The 21,991-nt window shown below is 36.4% G+C and overlaps 1 protein-coding gene across 1 annotated transcript in view; it reads left to right on the plus strand.

Annotated features, from left to right (window-relative positions):
* The window catches only part of TBC1D5 (TBC1 domain family member 5), a 561,805-nt gene that overhangs the window by 7,618 nt on the left and 532,196 nt on the right, over positions 1 to 21,991 (plus strand). The gene's annotated exons all lie outside the window — the stretch shown is intronic.

Below are 21,991 nucleotides of genomic sequence, written 5' to 3' on the forward strand. Positions count from 1 at the left end.
TTTAGTTGCATAGTATGAGGTAGAGGTTTCAAAAAATTTTAAGCTTTTGATTAACCAATTTCCTCAGTACTGTTTAATGAATGATCTCTTTTTCTGTGGATGTCAGAAACTTTATTATTTGGTCTTCTATTCTCTCACAGTATTTTATTTTTTATTTTTATGAATGGGATTTTTCTCTCTCTTCCCCTCCCTCCTCCACATATATATTCAGGTATATAAAATATTTATAAAGGTTTATATATAGTGTATTAAAAATACAGTGTATGAATGTACCATAAGTAATCCTTCATCCTTAGATACTTTGATTTCTTTTGATTTTTATGACAAATAGTGCTACACTGAACATTATTATAGCTAATATCCCTTTGTACCTATGCATTAATTATTTGGGAGAAATTGTTGTGAGTGCAATTGCTAGGTCAAAAGATCTGCCCATCTTTACTTTTTTTTGGTGGGGGACAGGATCTTGCATGGTTGCCCGGGCTGGAACCCATTTTCTTTCTTTAATGCTGTATATATTTTCTTAACCTGACTATGCTGGTAAATAGAAGAGTTTTTAACTTCTTTTGTATATTTATTTTGTAACCAGTCACTTTTTGAGTGTCTTATTTATTATAATGGCTTTTCAGCTAATTCTCTTAGATTTTTGAGGTACATAATCATCCCATCTGGAGCCAGCCATTTTTTTGTAAGAGTTTTTTCATGATTAATTTTCACTTATGAAAGTTGTGCTAGAATGATTTTTCTTAATTTCATTGACTTTAAATAGAATGTTTTGATGTGGTACCTGTGTGTTTTATCTCCTCAGCTCTCAAAAGGGTTTTGATATATCTGGAAAATCACTCTACCAAATGATCTCTACAGACCCTTGCTCAGAAGTTTTGTGATTCTACTTTTATGTCAAAAGATTCCTGGTAATTATACATAGCTCTCTTCCTTTGTAATTATTGGTGTCTAGCTCCACCCCCCTGCCAAGTGATTACTCTGCACTTTTATTTCCTTAGAACTTGAGATTTTTTTCTTTGTGGTTTAGTGTAAATTAAAAGAGAAAACTGACAGACTACAGAGCTCAGACTATGCAAAATCACATAGCTTATTTTCAGTGTCATGTCTCATGATTTTCTTCTGATAAGATCCTCATAGTGAGTTGTCTTATCCAGCTATGTTCCTGCCATGGACTACTTAAAGTTCCCCAAGCCACATTTTGTATTTGTCAGAACTGAGATTAATAGAAGTCACTGGGAAGTGATGAATAGACCTAGATGCAGTGAAGGTTGGATAGAGTGGAAGAGGTAGGAATGGGGAAGCACCTAGTATGTGAACTCTTCTTTCTCGGCCGCCTTTCTACTTCATGATTATCTCTGGACTCCTTTGACTCTGCCCTCTTCCTGATTTTCTGGGTTCCTGTTTATTTTCCAGATATACCTTGTCTCCTTTCTTTGAGAAAATCACTCCTTACCTCCCTTCTACTTTGATCAGGAGTACTACATGCTTCCCACCAGTATGGGAAGTAGTCCTGAACAGTTCCCCTAATGTCCCCATCTTGTCATAAAACTACTACAAAATTTCTTGACCAGTGGCAATCATGTATTCTACCTTGCAAAGGGTGTGGCAAAGTATTGATTAAAGTTGGGTTTCCTTATAACATGAAACTACCTGCATGGAAGCATTAATGAAATGAGAGACAGATACTTCATAAAGACAAACTGTCAGAGAATTATATATACACATTTAAAAATTTTATTTATTTATGTATTTATTTGAGACAGTCTTGCTGTGTCACCCAGGCTGAAGTGCAGTGGTGTGATCTTATTGCAGCCTCCCAATTCTTCTGCCTCAGCCTCCTGAGTAGCTGGGATTATTAGGTGCATGCCACCATGCCTGGCTAATTTTTGTATTTTTAGTAGAGATGGGCTTTTGCCATGTTGGTCAGGCTGGTCTTGAACTCAGGTGATCTGCCTGCCTTGGCCTCCCAAAGTGCTGGGATTACAGGTGTGAACCACTGTGCCCCACCAGAAAATTATAGAATAGTAACTGAGTGGTTGAATGTTACAAAGTAGATAGTGTGGGAGTAGTATCACCAAGATAGAAAAACTTCTGAAGAGTCTTTTCTTGTTTGTTTGTTTTTTAATTTTTTGAGATGGAGACTCGCTGTGTTGTCCAAACTGGAGTGCAGTGTTGTGATCTTAACTCACTGCAATCTCTGCCTTGTAGGTTCAGGCGGTTCTTCTGCCTCAGCCTCCTGAGTAGCTGGGACTACAGGCTAGCACCACCGTACCCAACTAATTTTTGCATTTTTAGTAGAGATGGGGTTTCCCCATGTTGGCCAGGCTGGTCTCAAACTCCTGACCTCAAGTGATCCTCCCACCTCAGCCTCCGAAAGTTTTGGGATTACAGGTGTGAACCAGTGTGCCTGGCCTGAAGAGTCTGTTATCTTAGATCTCCAACCTGATTTTTTTCCCAGAAGTTTCAAATCTGTGTAACTGATTGCACACCAGATAACTCCACTTCTTACTGGCTCACAGGAAACTCAGTTTAGTATGTCTACAACAGAATTTACCACCTTCTCTTACAAAAAATCTTTACAAGTGTGTGTTTTTAAAATTTAATTTAATTTAATTTTTAATCTCAGCATTACCATCTCCCTAGTTTTTCAAGCCAGAAACCTAGCAGACACATTTTACTCCATTCTCCACATCCTCATGTATAGGCATCAAACTCATACTCTGTGGATTTGAACCCATTGTGTCTTCATCCCTACTATGTCTTCTCTAGTTTAGGTCCCTATCATCTCTTGTCTTTGTTTCCCTAAGGTCTTCTGACTGGTGTCCCTGCAGCCAGGTAGGTAATCTTTTTTAAGCTCTCACGTGATTCTCTTATTCTGTGGCTTAAAACCCGATATTCTCCATTGCCTATTTCCAGTTTCATGACTCCCTCTTTTGCCTCTCTTGTATTGCGTGATTTGGTTAAAGAGTACTGAATTTCTTTGATTTTGGTTCTGTTCCTGTTTTTGCTTGCCTTGGGCATGGAGTAGTTTTTCTATTTCTTCATCTTACTGACTTTTGTGAGGTCTTAGCTTAAATGCCACACTGTTCCAGGAAGCTTCTTTATACTACCAAGTCTGTGTTGTGCTCATTCTGTTTGGCCAAATACTCTATAATATTTCTGTATTACTTATATTTGTTATGAATTGTAATTACCTTTTTACTCAGTCCGTGCCCTGCTTTTGTCTGCTCTGTGAGTGCCAGGGCCATGTATCCATGTATAGTATCTTTACTTTCATACTTGTGATGTTGTGCTTGTTAAAAGTAGATATCTCATACCAGGTACTACTGTTCTATGTGCTAAAAATACTGTAGTAAACAAGAGGCTGTTCTAGTTGTTAACTGCTGTGTGACAAATGGCTTCAAAACTTTGCTGCTTAAAACAACAGTAATATTTATTTACTCATGATTTTATGATTTTTGTAGGACTCATTGTGGATAGTGTATCTTTGTTTCATCTGGTGTCAGCTCAGTGGGGTTTAGATTATCTACTTCCAAATGGTTCACTTACATAGTTGCCAGTTGATGCTAGCTGCTATCCAGGAGCTCGACTAGGGCTATTGACCAGAGGTACTAAATGAAGCCTTTTCCTGTGGCCTGACCACGACTGGTAGGTTCTGAGAAGGAGTGCTGTAAGAACAAGCATTTCAAGAGGCAAAAACTAGAAACAGCTAGTCCTCTTAAAGTCTAGGCTAGGAACTGATAGAACACTACTTCTGTGGTATTCTGTTGACTAGGAATGTGGTATTCTGTTGACTAGGAAGACAAAGAGTCGACTCATATTCAAGAGGAAGAGAATTAAACTCCATCTCTTGATGGAGAAAATGATAAAGAATTTGCGACTGTACTTAATGCTACACAAACCTAAAATACAAACAAAAAAATGAAACTACAAAAATTGTGGAATGAAGTAATTCCTGTCTGTACTTTTCATCTTCTCAACAATCAAAGTATAACATTAAGTACAGCTTTTTTTTTTTTTTTTTTTTTTTTGAGACAGAGTTTCATTCTTGTCGCCCAGGCTGGAGTGCAATAGTTGGTTCTTGGCTCACTGCAACCAGATTCTGCCTCTTGGGTTCAAGGGTTCTGCCTCTTGGGTTCAAGAGATCCTCCTGCCTCAGCCTCCTGAGTAGCTTGGATTACAGGTGCCTGCCACTTCGCCCAGCTAATTTTTTTGTATTTTTAGTAGAGACAGGGTTTCACCATGTTGTCCAGGCTGGTCTTGAACTCTGGACCTCAGGTGATCTGCCTGCCTTGGCCTCCCAAAGTGCTGGGATTACAGGTGTGAGCCACCATGCTGGCCAACATTAACTATAGTTTTAAAAAGTGACCTTTCCGTAATCCTAGCACTTTGGGAGACCGAGGCAGGTGGATCACGAGGTCAAAAGATCAAGACCATCCTGGTCAACATGGTGAAACCCCATCTCTACTAAAAATACAAAAAATTAGCTGGGCATGGTGGCACGTGCCTGTAATCCCAGCTACTCAGGAGGCTGAGGCAGGAGAATTGCCTGAACCCAGGAGGCGGAGGTTGCGGTGAGGTGAGATCGCGCCATTGCACTCCAGCCTGGGTAACGAGCGAAACTCCGTCTCAAAAAAAAAAAAAAGTGACCTTTGTTCTCACTCTTCTTGAACAATTTTACTTAATGTTCTCTCTTTCTGTAATTATTCAGATGGATTTCTAATTTTTAAGTTTTATTTGAGCATGTAACTTAATCAGTTTTGTGGTTTTTTTTTTCCCCCAAATTCATCTTTAATAAATCCTCTAGCACTGATATTACCCTAAGTGTATTTCTGTAGTTGGGATTATTGTATCAGAGGGTATGTGTAATAGAAATTTTGATACTTAACTGCAGAACTGCCTTATAGAAAGATAATTTATACCTCAGCTTTTAGTGCAGGAGAGAGCTAATTGGTTTAGAACCTTGCCACCAGAGGGTATTGTAAATCATTGTTTTTAGTTAGTCTGTTGCCAAAAACTGATAGATTGCTTTTATTTTTCTTTCCTTAATGCCTGTTTAAGCTCTTTGTTCATTTTTGGGGATGTTCACTTTTTTTCTTACTGATTTTTAGGAGGTATTTGTATATTGTATCTTTAACTCTTTGCTTATTGTGTGTTGGAAATATTCGCAACGTTGTTTGTAAATTTGCTATATATTCTTAAAATTTTTACTAAGAACTATTACATTTTTAAATATTCTTTTATATTACTCTTTTTCTTTATGGCTTTGGTTTTGGGATAATGTTGGAAAGACTTTCTCTATTCCAAAATTATAAAACTGTTAACACTTGATTGATACTACATTTTCATGACTTCATATTTTTATGTATAAGTCTTTGACCCATTTGAAAAATTTTTTTTTCTGTGTAGAGAAAGAACCAAATTTATTCTTTTTCAAATGGCTCGACAACTTTTGCAGCATCATTTATTGAGTAACTTACCTTTTCCCCACAGATTTGAAGCATCACCTTTATTAAATTCAGAATGCCCATATGTTCTTGGATCTACTTCTGGAATCTTGGGTTTATTCCATTGAGCTGTTTGTCTCTTTATGCATCAGTAACAAGTTCCTGTAGCTCTTAGTGCATTATAATATCTGGATGGGACCAGACTTCCCTCATTATTCTCTTCCTGAATTTTTTTTGGCTGGTCTCACATGTTTTACTTTCATGATTTTTGATAGCTTTTCAGTTGATTCTCTTTGGTTTTCAAGGTAGAAAATACCTTACAAACATTGGTGAATGTTCCCTCTTCCTTTCTAATATTTATACCTTTTTAATTTGTTGGCTTATCTAATTCCTTTGGCTACCACTTTCAGAATAATTTTAATTAATAGTGATGGCAGCCAGCCTCCTTATTTGAAGCCAAATGTTAGTGGTAATGTTTCAAATATTGCTCTATTAAACATTGTGCTGACTTTGGTTAGGGTGTATGGGTATGCATGTGTGTGCACTTTAATCACATGTAACATGATTTTCTGTAAGATATGGATGTTGACTGTTATCAAATCCCTTTTTTAGTTTCTCTTGTCATAGTTATATTTTCCACCCTTTGTCCTTCCAATATGATGAATTATATTAACAGATTTTTCTACTATCAAAATATTCTTATGTTCTTGGAGTAAACATTTATTATATGTTACTATTCTAGTATAGTGTGGATTTCCACTCATTAGTACTTTCTTTTGGATGTTTGGAGCCATAGTCATTCATAAGCATAACAGGCATGCACTTCCATTTATGTGTTCTCTTTGTGAGGTTTTAAATCAATATTATACTGGTTTTATCAAAATAATATCCTTTCTCTGTGCTCTGGAACAGTTTAAATAGCATGTGATTGAAGCAACTTACCTATTTATATAGGCCTGATGCTTTTCGTGGAATAGTCCTTTGTTTATTCTCTTAGCTTCTTTCTTGGTTATTTATGTGTTAACATTTCTCTAATTCCTTGGATCAATTTTAGTAATTCATATTTTTCTAGAAAAATAATTTTTCATGTAGATTTGTGGATAATTACAATTTAATAAATGTTAGGGTTGTTTCCCCCTTTTTGGTGATTTCTGCTTTTGTTATTGTTCCTTATGACTCTGTTTCTTGGGAGAAACAAGACTGAACTCAGTTCTCCTTTATTTGTCATCTTTTCACCACTCTGGCTAAGCTTCTAGTTGTTTCAAATATGTAGTTTTTGTACTTTTTTTTTTTTTTTTGAGACGGAGTTTCGCTCTTGTTACCCAGGCTGGAGTGCAATGGCGTGATCTCGGCTCACTGCAACCTCCGCCTCCTGGGTTCAGGCAGTTCTCCTGCCTCAGCCTCCTGAGTAGCTGGGATTACAGGCACGCGCCACCATGCCCAGCTAATTTTTTTGTATTAGTAGAGACGGGGTTTCACAATGTTGACCAGGATGGTCTCGATCTCTTGACCTCGTGATCCACCCGCCTCGGCCTCCCAAAGTGCTGGGATTACAGGCTTGAGCGTTTTTGTACATTTTTAAGTATCGCTAGTGGGGGGAAAATCAGTAGATCACTAAATTCCATAGCAGTTATGCATATTTCTATTTGAAGGCTTAATTTCAGAATCTTATTATCTATTAGTAGCCTTATAATAGGATTGATCTGTTAGATTTGGTAAAAGTCCATTCTAGACAATATTGGTGGAATCAAGTTGAGTAAAGAGAAATTATTCTTTGCTGTGTCAGTGTTGCATAGTTCCACAAAGTGAAACTTTTAATGATTAAAATATAAAAATATGAAACCTTTTCAAATAGAAAATGGGGTAATATGGTCAGCTTGTTTACATGGACAAAGTAATTTTCTGAAAACAACTAGAAAAGCAGGATAAAATATATTAAAAAGGTTTATTCTTTCAGAACTAACATGTTGTAGCGGCAAAAAAAGTTGTCAACAGAGTAGACAACCTACAGAATGGGAGGAAATATTTGTAAACTATCTATCCAACAAAGATATAATATCTAGAATCTGTAAGGAACTTAAGCTATTGAACAACCAAAAAACAAACTTCATTAAAAATTGAGCAAAGGACATGAACAGTCCACTTTTCAAAAGAAGACATACATATACAGCCATAAGCATATGAAAAAATACTCAACATCATTAATCATTAGGGAAATGCAAATCAAACCCACAATGAGATACCATCTCATATCAGTCAGCAATGGCTGTTACTAAAAAATAAAAAATAACATGCTGATGAGGTTACAGAGAATAAGGAATGCTTATAAACTGCTGGTGGGAAAGTAAATTAGTTTAGCCATTGTGGAAAGTAGTGTGGTGATTTCTCAACTTAATAAAAGTACCATTTGACCCAGCAACCCCATTATTGATTATATACCCCCCAAAATATAATTTTTTCCATCATAAAGACACATGGACATGTATGTTCATCATAGCACTATTCAAAACATGGAATCAACTTAAATGTCTATCAGCTGTAGGCTGGATAAAGAAAATGTGGTACATACACACCATGGAATACTATGCAGCCGTAAAAAGAATGTGATCATGTCCTTTGTAACAACAGGGGTAAAACTGGAAGCCATTATCTTAAGTGAACTAATGCAGGAACAGAAAACCAGATACTGCATGTTCTCACTTATAAGTGGGAACTAAACATTGAGTACACATGAACACAAAGAAGGAACAGCAGACACTGGGGCCTGCTTGAGAGTTGAGGGTGGGAGGAGGAGGGAGATGATCATAAAAGTACCTATTGGGTACTGTGTTTATTACCTGGGTGATAAAATAATCTGCACACCATACCCCTGTGACATGCAGTTTATGTATATGATAATGTCCACATGTACCCCTGAGCCTAAAATTAAAAAACAAATTACCAGGACTGAATCTATATGAAAGCAGGAATTCAGAGAGACAAGCAGAATATTAAAGACTGCTTTTCTTCTGAGGACATTTGCCATATTCTGAGGAGCTTTTACATTGGGTACAGTATGTAGAAATTGAAGCCCAGGTTGGCCCAAGGTGGGGAGTCTACTAGGAAATTCCTTTACTATAAAACTGATACTCCAGAGAGCCATGCCTGTAGAGTATGGGTGAACCAGAATTAAAACCCCTCCTTTGCTCTTGCCACAGGAGGCTGCAAGAAAAGTTGCCTTGGACCTAAAAAAAAAAAAAAAAAAAAAAAAATCTTCATTCCTGAACAACTGGCCCTCTTTCTCTTGGATTTGCAGTTCAAATTTTACTTTGCCTGGTACCAAAAACCCCCTCAAGCTGTGAATTAAAGTGGTTTTAGATGCTTCACAGAAAGAAATGAAAATCCTTTCAGAATGCATTTTAATTTTAGGCTCCAGGGAATTCCCACAAATAGTTTTCCATGGAATTAGTTCACAATAAATTATAACCAAACACACAAGGAAGCACAATACCATGAGTAAGAAGCAGCAGAAACAACATACAAAAATAGACCCTTAAAAATTTTGGATCTTAGAAATATCAGACACAGATTATGAAACAACTGTATTTATCGATGGAAAAATATCTGCTGGGAACAGGAAACAACGTATTTGAAAAAGACTTGAACAATGAAACCTCTACAAGTGAAAAATGTGGTAATAATTATAATGAAAAAACTCGGTGTAGTTAACAGCAGATTGGATACAACTAAAGAAAGAGATACTCAGCCAGGTACTGTGGCTCACGCCTGTAATCCCAGCACTTTGGGAGGCTGAGGCAGGCTTGAGCTCAGGAGTTTGAGACTAGCCTAGGCAACATGGTGAAACCTCATCTCTACTAAAATACAAAAAAATTAGCTGGGCATGGCGGTGTGTGCATGTAGTACCAGCTACTCTGGAGGCTGAGGCAGGAGAATTGCAAGAAACCGGGAGGCGGAGGTTGCAGTGAGCCAAGATGGTGCCACTGCACCATTCCAGCCTGGGTGAAAGGGTGAGACTCCGTCTCAAAAAAAAAAAAAAAAAAAAAAGATACTCAATGAACTGAATATATGAATGAATAAATTATCCAGAATGTATCACAGAGAAGGAAATAGGCAAAAAAAGAGGGTAAGAGATACATATTTATAAACACATACACACATTACATAAAATGAGAAAGTGTGACATGTCTTTCATTCTTTCCAAGAGCAGAAGAGAAAAATAATGGGAAAGGAGGAGACAGTATTTGATGGATAATAGTTGAAAATGTTTCAGAGCCAATAAAAAGCACCACAACAAATTCGAGAAGCTGAGAGAATTGCCAGCAGAATAGCTTAAAGAAAATATGCATCTAGAGACATCATAGTAAAATGAAGAACATCAACAACAAAGAAAATATCTTAAAAGTTGCCAGAGAATAAATTATTACCTTCAAAGGAGCTGAGGCAGTTACAATGATAGCTTACTATTTAGGGGCAGAAGTGGAAGCCAGGCAAGTGGAGTGATATCTCAATGTGCTAGAAAAGAATTTGCCAATCTAGGCTGGATGCTGTGGCTCACGCCTGTAACCCCAGCACTTTGGGATGCTGAGGTGGGAGGATTGCTTGGGCCCAGGAGTTTGAGATGAACCTGTACAACATTGCAAGACCCCACTTCTACAAATACTTTTAAAAAATTAGACGAGCATGGTTGTGTGTGCTGTTGGTCCCAGCCCAGACCATGGTGCAGCCAGTCACTTAGGAGACTGAGGCTGGAGGATTGCTTGAGCCCAGTGAGGCTGCAGGTCAGCCTGGATAACACAGAGGGAGAGTTTGTCTCAAAAAAAAAAAAAAAAGAAAAATTGCCAATCTAGAATTCTATAACTGATGCAAATATATTTCAGGAATAAGGGTAGAATAGTGAAATAGACATTTTCAGATAGAATTGGAAAATACTTTCTGATTTTAAAGAGAACATGTATAGATAAATATATTTTCTGATTGGTTCTAGTATTATAATGAAGTACTCTTATATAGTTGACCCTTGAACAATGGTGCCAACTCCCTGTGCAGTTGAAAATCCATTTATAACTTTTTACTCCCTCAAACTTAACTACTAATAGCTGTTTACTGTGAGCCCTACCGATAATATAAACCGTTGATTAACACATAGACTAGTATCTACATGTATTTTATGCATTAATTTTTTATATTTGTAGGCCGTGTGATTCATCTGAATTTTTTTCAAATTGTGAGTCTCCAAAAATTTTTTTAAATACATGTTTTGAAAAAATCCACATAAGCATACTGGCACAGTTCAAACCCATGTGCAAGGACTAACTATGTAAGCAATTCTGAGCTTCATGTGATTATTTTATTCTTAGAAAATTATTATTTATACTTAGTAAACACAGATACTGTTTTGCAATACTTTTACCAATACATTACTCCAACTTTTGGATCTTTGCTTTGTTCAGAATCATCAATATTATTGTAGAAAATCTTTTGTGGTGATTAATGGATGTTTTTAGGTCTTATTTTATTAATAATGTAATTCTTTTTTTACTTTTAGTTTTTTTGGTAATTTTTTAATTTTTGTGAATATATAGTAGGTGTATATATTTATGGGGTACATGAGATGTTTTGATTCAGGCATGCAGTGTGAAATAATCACATCATAGAGAATGGAGTATCCATCCCTTCAAGCATTGATCCTTTGTGTTACAATCAAATTAAACTTTTAGTTACTTTAAAATGTACCATTGTTATTATAGTCTAGTAACCCTAGATAATAGTATAGTTAATAATAGTTGTGCTATCAAATAGTAGGTCTTATTCATTCTGGTACAACTATTTTTTTTGTACCCAGTGACCAATTTCACCCCCAATAAAGTAATTCTTACTGTTCATATTTGAAATATTAAAATGTAAACCACATTTGGAAAAAACTGTGTCCTACTATTTGCAAAAATAAGTCTTGGAAGTTTCTCTTACTGCCCCCATCCCAAATACATTTCTGGGGAAAAAAATAATGGGAGATGTGTTTTTTACCCATGAACAAGGTTTGCATAATGGAGAGCCTAGGATAGTGGGAAGAGCAAACAGACCTTAAAGTTAAATGGATCTGGATTAGAATCTGGCTCCACCACTTAGTAATGCAGTCTGCATGAAGTAACAACCCTTCTGAGACTTAGTTTTCTCATTTGTAAAATAGGGATGTGACTACCTTGCAGGTGTATTGTGGGCGTATTGCAGGTCATGTTTGTAAAAAGCACTGAAGACAGTGTATGACTCTTACTGGGTTCCCAATATATGGCAACTTAAAAATTGTTACTACAGGTTGAGCTTCCCCCATCTGAAAAACTGAAATCTGAAATGATCCAAAATCCAAAATTTTTTGAGTGCAGATGTGACACCAGAGGTGGAAAATATCAAACGTGATCTGTCATGAATCACAATGAGAACTTTGTTTCAAGCATAAAATATTGTATAAAATTACCATAAGACTGTGTACATAAGGTATAAGTGAGACATAAATGAATTTTTGTTTATACTTGGGTCCCATCTCCAGGGTTTCTCATTATGTATATGCAAATATTCAAAAATTTGAAAAAATAGAAAATCTAGAACACTTCCAATCTCAAGCAGTTTGTATAAGGGATACTCGTGCTGAGTAAAATAGAATAGTTAATTAAATCTGGCAAGGAAGTTGAAATTGTACAAATACTATAGAAGAACTGATGATACTTTTAATATCGAAGAGTTAAGGACATTAATAGTAATGATACATTTTTTTTGAAGTCCAGAAAATGTCAGAATAATGCTTTAACTGTTGATTTGATGATTAGTTTTCCATAACATTGGTTATGTATATTGCTCACAGGTCAGGAAGCTTTGCATTATTATTATTTATTAATTAACTAATTTATTTTCTGAGACACAGTCTTGCTTGATCACCCAGGCTGGAGTGTAATGGCGCGATCTCGTCTCACTGCAACCTCTGCCTCTTGGGTTCAAGTGATTCTTGTGCCTCAACCCTCCCAGTAACTGGGATTACAGGCACGTGCTACTAGCATCCAGCTAATTTTTATATTTTTTAGTAGAGACGGGGCTTTGCCATGTTGGCTAGGTTGGTCTCGAACTCCTGCACTCAGGCATTCCGTCTGCCTTGGCCTCCCAAAGTGCTAGGATTATAAGTGTAAGCCACCATGCCCAGCCACATTATTATTATTATTATTATTAATGATTATTTTTTTGTTTGTTTTTGAGACAGAGTCTTACTCTGTAGGCCAGGCTAGAGTGTAGTGGCACAATCTTGGCTCACTGCAACTTTCACCAGCGAGGCTCACAGCTTCACATTCTTCATGACACCTATGAGAGAGGCAGTGGTAAGAAGGCAAGATGAAATTGTTGACTTCATTTAGAAAGTTAAAAAGATTGCCATCCACAATACACACACACACACATGCACACACACACCCTCTCACTCTCTCACTTTTCTGTCTCTTGATATTGAAGTTAATTTATGGTATATCTGAATTTTTGTATTCAGTTCAAAAAATAGTTATAAAGTATGTACTTAATACATTACACTTTAGTTTTCAAAAGGTAAATTTATTGACCTGGAATAATTTAGGATAACAGCCATCAGAGAATTCTAATTAGTGTTTAAATTAAGAATGCTTGTTTCTGTAAAATATTTGATAGACCTAGATTTTTCTTTTTATAGTTTATAGTTGAAACATGAATAGAATTTTTGTCGTCTTTGTTTTTGAAACAGTCTCGTCCGGGTGCAGTATCTCATGCCTGTAATCTCAGCCCTTTGAGAGGCTGAGGCACGTGGATCACTTGAGGTCAGGAGTTCAAGACCAGCCTGGCCAACTTAGCGAAACCCCATCTCTACTAAAAATACAAAAGTTAGTTGGGCGTTGTAGTGCATGCCTGTAATCCCAGCTACTTGGGAGGCTGGGGCAGGAGAATTGCTTGAACCTGAGAGGTGGAGGTTACAATGAACCAAGACTGTGCCACTGCACTCTAGCCTGGGCAACAGAGTGAGACTCCATCTCAAAAAAAAAAAAAAAAAATGTCTTACTCTGTTGCCCAGTCTGGAGGGTAGTGGCGAGATCACTGCTAATTACAGCCTTGATTTCCCAGGCTCAGGAGATCCTCCCACCTCAAGTGATCCTCTCGAATAGCTGGGACCACAGGTATGTGCCACAATGCCCACCTACTTAAAAACATATTTTTTTAGAGATAGGGTCTCCCTATGCTGCCCAAGCTGGTCTCAAACTCCTGGGCTCAAGCAATCCTTCTACCTTGCCTTCCCAAAGTGCTGGGATTATAGGTGTGAGCCACCGTGCCCAACCTACAATGTTTTATGACATAGAATTACTTGTACACCTTGCAATTTTTTTTCTAGTTTTTTCTTTACTCAATATTTAGCCATTTTTCTCATTGAGTAGTGATGACTATATAGAATATGTTAGCTGATTGCATTTTTAAATGACATTTTTTTTATTCTAGCGAAATTTAAAAATGATATAAAGACAATGCAGAGGTTTTTATCTTTGAAACTTGACATCATTTAAAAAATGTTGGCTACACAAATGTGTTATATTTGTAGCTTTTCAGTTTTTTTCAGGTTACAGAGGCTTGAAAACAAAGCAGGCATTTCTTGATTTATCTTTTAAGAAGTCCTAGGATCTTCAATCAAATACTTGAAAGTGATTTGGGTAAAAATAGTGACACGGCTTTATCTAAATACACACATACACAAATACTTCCTATTAAACATCTTAAGTGTTTTAATTTTCTTGATTTACTTTAGACACTCATGTGATGCACAACTTGAGCAGAGCAAATTTTTGTGCAGTTAGATCATGTGATATTAGTATGCATGCAGTGCTGCTTTTGATCTTGGAGGTAATCCCTTATAATCACAAACTTTAAAGAATGTTAGGATTATACTTTCTAAGTTGATATATTTTGCATTAGTAAAAATACATAGGATTAGAAAAGATACTGTATAAAACACATGAAGATTATTTTCTTGTTTACATTTGGCTTTATATTTCATATTTTGAGCTTTGGTTGTTTATATAACACAGGCTGGTAATTTCTTATTAACTAGTGAATGTACTATGTGAAAAAGTATAGGTTAAATTTAAGCGAGCCTCTGTTTTATGTTCTCCAATTTTATATTTTGAAAATGAGATTTTTTGATTTTATTATGTCAAACTTTTGTGCATCAAAGTCAGTCCTCATAGGAATAGCAGGTACTACTATTGTTTGTTAAGTAGAGTTTATTCATATATCTCTTCAATACTGTAGTTTGACCTTTCTGCAAAACCAACGGGTTTTTTGTGGATAATCATGTCTTCACATTCTACAATACTATTAAGAAAACTGAGGTTAAACAAAATAAATCTAGTTTTTAAAGTTTAGTAGTCCATTAAAAAAATAATACTAGACAAATGGGCTTTTCTAGTCATGATTGCTTATGGGAAGTAAATAATGATGCTAACAGGTTTTCCTGGGTGACTTTTGTGGTGCACTGCTGGGAAACCTTTCATTATTGAGATACTAAATAACATTGCAGATTTGTAGTGGAAAAATATATAACACTCCTGAATGGTTTGTCAGTATGTATGGTGACCAGTGTAATTAGTCAATGGTAAGCTTTCATTTGAAACATTGTAGGTTTTTTTGGTCTTAAATAGCTGTTATCCTTTATAAAACAGTTGTTATAACAAACAATTTAGACATTATTGAGAGGATCAATGAAAACTTTGGTGGAAGCAAATCTTTTTTATAATTACTTGATTTTATTTTTAAAATTTCAACATTTGATGGTACTGAGGAATTACTGATATTGTTGCGATAATGGCATTGTGGTTATGTAAGAAGAATCTGTAGTTTTTGTATGTTTTAAGTATGAAGTGTTGAAATAGGTCTGGGACAGTTGAAATAAGTATAGCAAAATTTGATAACTTGTTGAGTCTGGGTCATCTGTCTGTAGGGTTTTATTATTTTTACTTATTTTTTATATATTTATAAAATGGTATTATAAAAATCAATTAGAGATTACCATGGATGGAGGAGGAGCATTGGGGAATGATTGTTTTAACTGATGCAGAGTTTCTGTTTGGGATGATGTAAGTTCTAAATATAGACAGTGGTAATGGTGATACAGCATTGTGAATGTACTTTAAATTGTACAATTAAAAATGGTTAAAATGGTAAATTTTATGTTATGTATTTAGCAATAACCAATAAAAACAGTTACATTAATAACAATAATCCCTAAGAACCATCTTCTTTTAGGAAAAACTTTTGGGGATATAGTAGTGGGTGGGAAGAGAAAGAAAAGGAGGGCGTATGATAAATTGGGTGCTGACCGTTGTTAAGCTAGTGGCCAGGGAAGTAATCTGACCTTTGGGGCTAACTCTCCAAATGTGTTGGAGGCCACCTTCTCTTTTCCCTTTGCTATCTTGTCTTACTAGCTTCCTACTTCAGTATGGAGGAGAGAAAGGAAGAACACTCTTGTCCTTTCAGCACTCCCTTAGTGGGGTTGAATTCTAGAGCAGTATTCCAGTGTAGGTTAGTAGTTTGTGAGCTGTTTCATGGGCTGCTATCAGCTTTAAAAAAAAAATTAAAAATATCAAGTGCATTCTGTAGAGTAAGTGTAAATGTGGTTATTATAAAAATTTTGTTTCAGTTACATGTGTATATGTATGGGATTGTGATATAAAATATATTCCTTAGAGTGGGGCATTTTTTGAAAAGGCGTAGTATGGAGGATATTGGTGGCCACCTAATCCCTAGAAAGCATTTATCAAAATTTGTACAAAGAGGCTTAGATTATAAATAATTCAGCATTTCAGTCTATTTTTAGACACTAATCACATGACCAGGAGGAGCAATTGGCCAGGAACATATGTGACAAGGCAGTTCTATCAGCATGTGATGAATAAGCCATGTACACAGTTAGAGGAATGCATGGGATAGTGCCTTGAAGATGCTCATCTTATTTTAGGGCCTTTGTTTTTGTAAGAAGTGTGTATTAATTGGTAATTACTCAGGAACTTTTTTGAGGTAAGTCCTTCTTGTAACTGTTTATTTGCAGAACATGACACATAGTAGATGCTGAGTAAAGCTCTCATTATATTTACACAAATATTTATGTTAATATGTGAAAGTTTAATAGTATTAAATAAAGATTATTTAAAATATTAGCTAGAGACTGTCATGTTGCTTTAGCCCTCTTTTTTTTTTTTCCCAAAAATAATTTGCTGGTTTATTTTTAGCTTAAAATCACCCTCATGGCATATTTTTTCCAGAGAAAGCAAGGGAGAATAGTTAATAGAACTACACTCTAGAGTGAGACAAGACTGCGCTGAAATTTTACTTCTACTGTTTACTGGTTAGGTGGCTTCGAAAAATTTTGCAAACCTTTTTGGATTTATATTTCCTCACTGTGAAATTTCCTTTGAGAGTTTTACATAAAATGAAGTGATTTACATAAAATGCCTAGAATTTTATGCTCACCAAGTACTTGTTATTAAAGTCAGGTCCCTCTTTCTTCAAATCTAATTCTTCCAAAGTCTATTTCTTAGGCCAACTTTTTGCGTTAGTTTTGGGATTGTTGGGAATATAATTTTTCTTTGATCAAGAACAAACAGATTAATAAACCTTGTTTATGTATGAAATAAAAAGCAAATAGTCCGGGTGCAGTGGCTCATACCTGTAATCCCAGCACTTTGAGAGGCTGAGGTGGGCAGATTACGAGGTCAGAAGTTCAAGACCAGCCTGGCCAACATAGTGAAACCCTGACTCTAGTAAAAATACAAAAGTTAGCTGGTCATGGTGGTGGGTGCCTGTAGTCCCAGCTACTTGGGAGGCTGAGGCAGGAGAATTGCTTGAATCCAGGAGGTGGAAGTTGCAGTGAGTTGAGATCATGCTACTGCATTCCAGCATGGGCTACACAGCTTGTTTGTCTCAAAAACAAACAAGCAACAACAACAAAAAAACCAGATAGTAAGATATTCTCTCTGTTCTACAAGTATCTCATTTTCTGAAATATTTTATGGACAGTGAATGAATTATTTTGTCAGACTAACTCTGTTAAAGGAATTTCATATAATGATTACATGAAAAAGGAGTTGAGAAGTACTATAATAATTGTTAACGTTGAGCTATTTACAAATTGTCCCATTATTCCTTATGTTTGAGGTGGTTCTTTTCAACTTTGATATTTTATATTATTAAAAAACTAAATGAAATATGTTTAATGGATAAAGGTGTGTCTTTTCAGCTGATCAGTTGTCTTTGTCTTGAAAAAGGACTGAATTTTGTAGATTTGAATGATAAGTCACTGACAGGAGGTCTTTAACATTTTTTTCCCTTTGAACAGATGTCTTGGCCTGCAGTGACTCCATATCCCATAATCCTTCCAATTTTCCCCTCCACTAAGTAAGTTTCAGAAAAGTGACAATTTTATTATAAGTGATTGACTGAATTCAGACAAATATTGCAGCTGAGTAAAGACTTCATTCCAGTAAGGAACACTCTGGTATAATAAAATGTTAGATTCCTTATTTTTACTTTTAAGAATTTATGCTTGGTGTTCTCTTTCTGTTTCTGTATTTAGAGCTTTTTTAATGTAATGAACTTTCTTCAAGATTGAGAGTTTTTATGCTCTACTGTGCTGAAGTGTTATACTATTTCATACTTTTTTTTTCTTAAATGACATTTAAAAACAATCAGTCAGGATTCATCCAGAAAATAGTAACCACTGCAGGTCTTTCAGCAGAGGAAACTTGATCCAGGAATTAGACAGATAGTAGAATTGCTCAGAAGCAAATGGGACTCTGAGACAACTTGGTTATTAAAAACAGCAGGAAGCCTCTGTGCTACCACAGTATAGAAAGTGGTGATACCAGAGTATAGAAGCCAGGGCTGTGTGGGGAAACTAGAGCCATAGCAGGGGTGCATGTTGGGAGCAGGGACATCAGAGGACCGAACTCTCTGGAGAGAACTGGAGTTATGGAAAAGACAGTTTCCTGTCAGGGATGCACAGGAAGTAGGGAGAGAGGGAGGAGAAATACTCTGGTTTCTCTCTCTTTTGCCTTCTGCTTACCCATCATTGCCTTCCCACTGGCCAAATCTTTGCCAGAGGTCAGGGTTGTTTGGGAACACAGTTGTCTGTGATACAGAGCAGTACAGGTTAAGTCTGGAGAATGGATCTGAAAACATTTAATTGGCTGTCTCGACAACTTTGTTACCATTGTATAATATTCATCAATATACCTGTGTGTCTCTGTAGCACTAGCTATTATAAAAATTTTGGTGGGGTGGGGGAACCTCCTTTTTTTTTTAAGTGATGGAAAGAATTTCCTGAAAGCTGATATTAAGATCAGCAATTTAGTTCTTTGAAAAGATTTATGGAGTAGCACTGTAATAGGTAAATGAGCTGCAAACAACCGTATACACCCGTTCTTGGTTTTGTAGTACTCATTATCTGCTGGAAGAGATAGATTAAAAAAACATAATCTTAATTTGAATAGAATATATATGATAAGTTAGAGATGGACACATATTTTTGTAGGAACTTGAGAGGAGCAGTTGAGCCAGTCTTATAGTTTGTGGAACACTTTTGGCAGATTGGGAAGCTATAGCTGGGCTTTGAAAAATCAGTCAGAACTGGTAAAGAGAGTGAAAAGGACATTGGTAGAAGAAGGAAAAGCATGAGCAAAGGGACAGAAGCCTGAAAGAGTTTAAAACATGTAAGAAACTTGAATCAGGTCACTGCTGCTGGAGCAAGTTGGTGGCAGATAGGACCATAAATTGGAGGGGGAAAGTGAGGGAAGAGGCCAGGTTATTTTTATTCTCAAGCTGACAGGAGCTATTTGAAGAGGATAGGTAAGTGACCTGATGAAATCTATTTTGGCTGTACTTTTCCACAGTGTGGAAGATGCGTTCTGGTGATTGCTGTAGTGGAGGTAGAGACCTTTTAAGAGGTTATTACTTACGATAGTCCCAGTAGTGGAGGAGTGGTGGACATAAACTCTCATTGGTGTCTTCTTTTTGTGTCTTAAGTAATTCATTTCATCTAATGACCTCGTGGTGCCAAGCTTCTCAGCCCATGCCCTACTTTTTTTTTTTTTTTTTTTAAGAGACATAGTCTTGCTCTGTTTCTCAGGCTAGAGTGCAGTGGCACCATTATAGCTCACTGTAACTTCAAACTCGTGAGTTCGAGTGATCTTCCCGCCTCAGCCTCTGAGTAGCTGGGACACCAAGTGTGCTACCAGGCCTGGCTAATTTTTTGTTTTTGTAAAGATGTAGTCTTACTCTGTTGCCCAGGCTCGTCGTGAACTTCTGGCCTGAAGTGATCTTCCTGTCTCAGCCTCTCAAAGTGCTGGCTTTACAGGTGTCAGCCACCATACCTGGCCTCCATGTCCCACTTTGATAGATCCTTCTTTTATGTTATTTGAAAATTCATAGTAACTCTAACTTTAAAGCGAAAATAGACAAAATGATGTTTTGTTCCCAAATTGCATATGCCTCCCTATGTGTACTGATACTTGGTCTCCTTGAAAAAGTCATTGTCATAGGGCTAGAAATGGGAGTAAGTCACAGACCTTGCTCTCTAAAAATCGAAATGGGAACCACTAATCATGATCTAGTATTCTCTAGAGTATTGGAAGAGTGCTTTGCTTTCCTGGACCCAGGTGACTCCTATGTTATGGAAGTGTGATATAATGCAGTAATTTCACACGATACTGGGCATTGATCTCAAATTTCACTTGAGATCAATGCCCAGTATTCCCTAGTGTAACTTCTGATATTGAAGAGGGACAGATTTGCAGTATGACATTTATGTTTAGTAAATATACCTTTTAAAATACTCATCTGCATCTGAATGAGATCTACTTTACAAATTCATTTTAATGTATATTCTCTGATAATTCTGATAATACGTGTGAGGTAATTGTTATTGTTACTGCTATCTTTCTTCCTTCCTTTGTACATTTAAGTCTAGGTTGTCTTAAACTCTAGTGGAATTTCTACTGTATCTTGCATAGATTGATCAAGACAGAATTTTTGTCCTGAAGGATCATCCTATAATGTAATGGGGGTCAGCAGTAAGTCTTGAGTCAGGTTAGTTTCTGTTTCTTCTTGAGTCAGATTGTAACATTACATTTTGTTTTTATTTTTTTAAGAGATGGGGTCTCACTGTGTTGCCCAGGCTGGAACTCCTGGGCTTAAGGGATCCTCCTGCCTCAGCCTCCCAAGTAGCTGGGACTATAGGCACATGCCACCATGCCTGACTTGTTTAGTTGTTTTCTAAACCATTTTTGCAAAGACTTTATTCCTTGTTATGTGTGGTCAGCAAATTCTCTGTTCTTTAGCTTGTGTTTAGCTAGAGTTGTGGAAAAACTGCCTTGAATGTCAGGAGGTGAAACAAAGAAAAAACAAACCAACCAAACAGAAGAATGTCTTTACCAGTCTTTGCAGATTGGCTCTCTTTGGGGGCTCTCCTTCAGTAGTTAGCCAGGCTTGCACTGAGCCTAGGAAGCAGTCCAAGATGGAAGCTTAGAGTTCTCACAAGTTTTTTCTGATGATGCATGTTAGTGTGCAGTCTTCCAAATTCCCCTTTATGCTCCTAATTTACCAAATAAATTCTCCCCAGCTTCTGGGCCTTAGGTGACTATTGTATGTTTAGGCAGTAATCTTTTGTCTCAGGCATCTATGGGTTATTCTACTTGCCATGTTTTCAAGATGATTGCTGCTTTTCTAGCCTGAGTTCTTAGGTGAAATAAAGTGGAGCATCTTGCATCAGTCATTAAGGTAGCTTCTAGACAGGTTATAACAGATATACACAATAATTTCCAAATATAGTCTATTCTGCTCTCTCTGGAACCAGAGAGGGAAGACATTCAGGGAACACAGCCTAATGCTGCCATTTGTACCAGGGAAGAGATGGGGCTAGGGCATTAAAAAATGAAGCTTTTGAAATAGCCTTTCTCTTGATTCAATATTCATTTGGCTGTTGTAAAACTTCGACTGTTCCATAGTTTTGACAAAGCTGGTTCTTAAAGTTACTGCTTGTTTTTTGATGTTTCTATGGGTAGAGAGAACTTGGAGCTCCCTACTTCACCATTTTGCTGACTTCACTCCCATTGTGGTTTTGATTTGGATTTCCCCAGTAACTAATGATGTTGAGCATGTTTTCATGTGCTTTCTGCTCATTTGTTTATCTTCTTTGGAGATTTGTATTTTCAGATTCTTTTCCTATTTTTTAATTGGGTTTGTCCTTCTATCATTGAATTTTAAGGATTCTTTATATATTCTAGATACAAGTCTCATATATGATTTAGAAACATTTTTTTCCATTCTGTGGGTTGTATTTCCACATGACTAAAGTGAATTGTTGAGTTGTCCTTTGAATAACACAGTGATTTAAAATTTTGAAGATACCCAGTTAATCTATTTTTTTTTTTTTTTGGTTGCTACTTATGCTTTTGGTGTCGTACCTAAGAATGACCTATGTTTAAAACTTAAAC

This window comes from Aotus nancymaae, unplaced genomic scaffold (assembly GCF_030222135.1).
Source record: "Aotus nancymaae isolate 86718 unplaced genomic scaffold, 86718_ANA_hifiasm-v0.15.2.pri h1tg000019l, whole genome shotgun sequence".
In the NCBI taxonomy this organism is placed as follows: Eukaryota; Metazoa; Chordata; class Mammalia; order Primates; family Aotidae; genus Aotus; species Aotus nancymaae.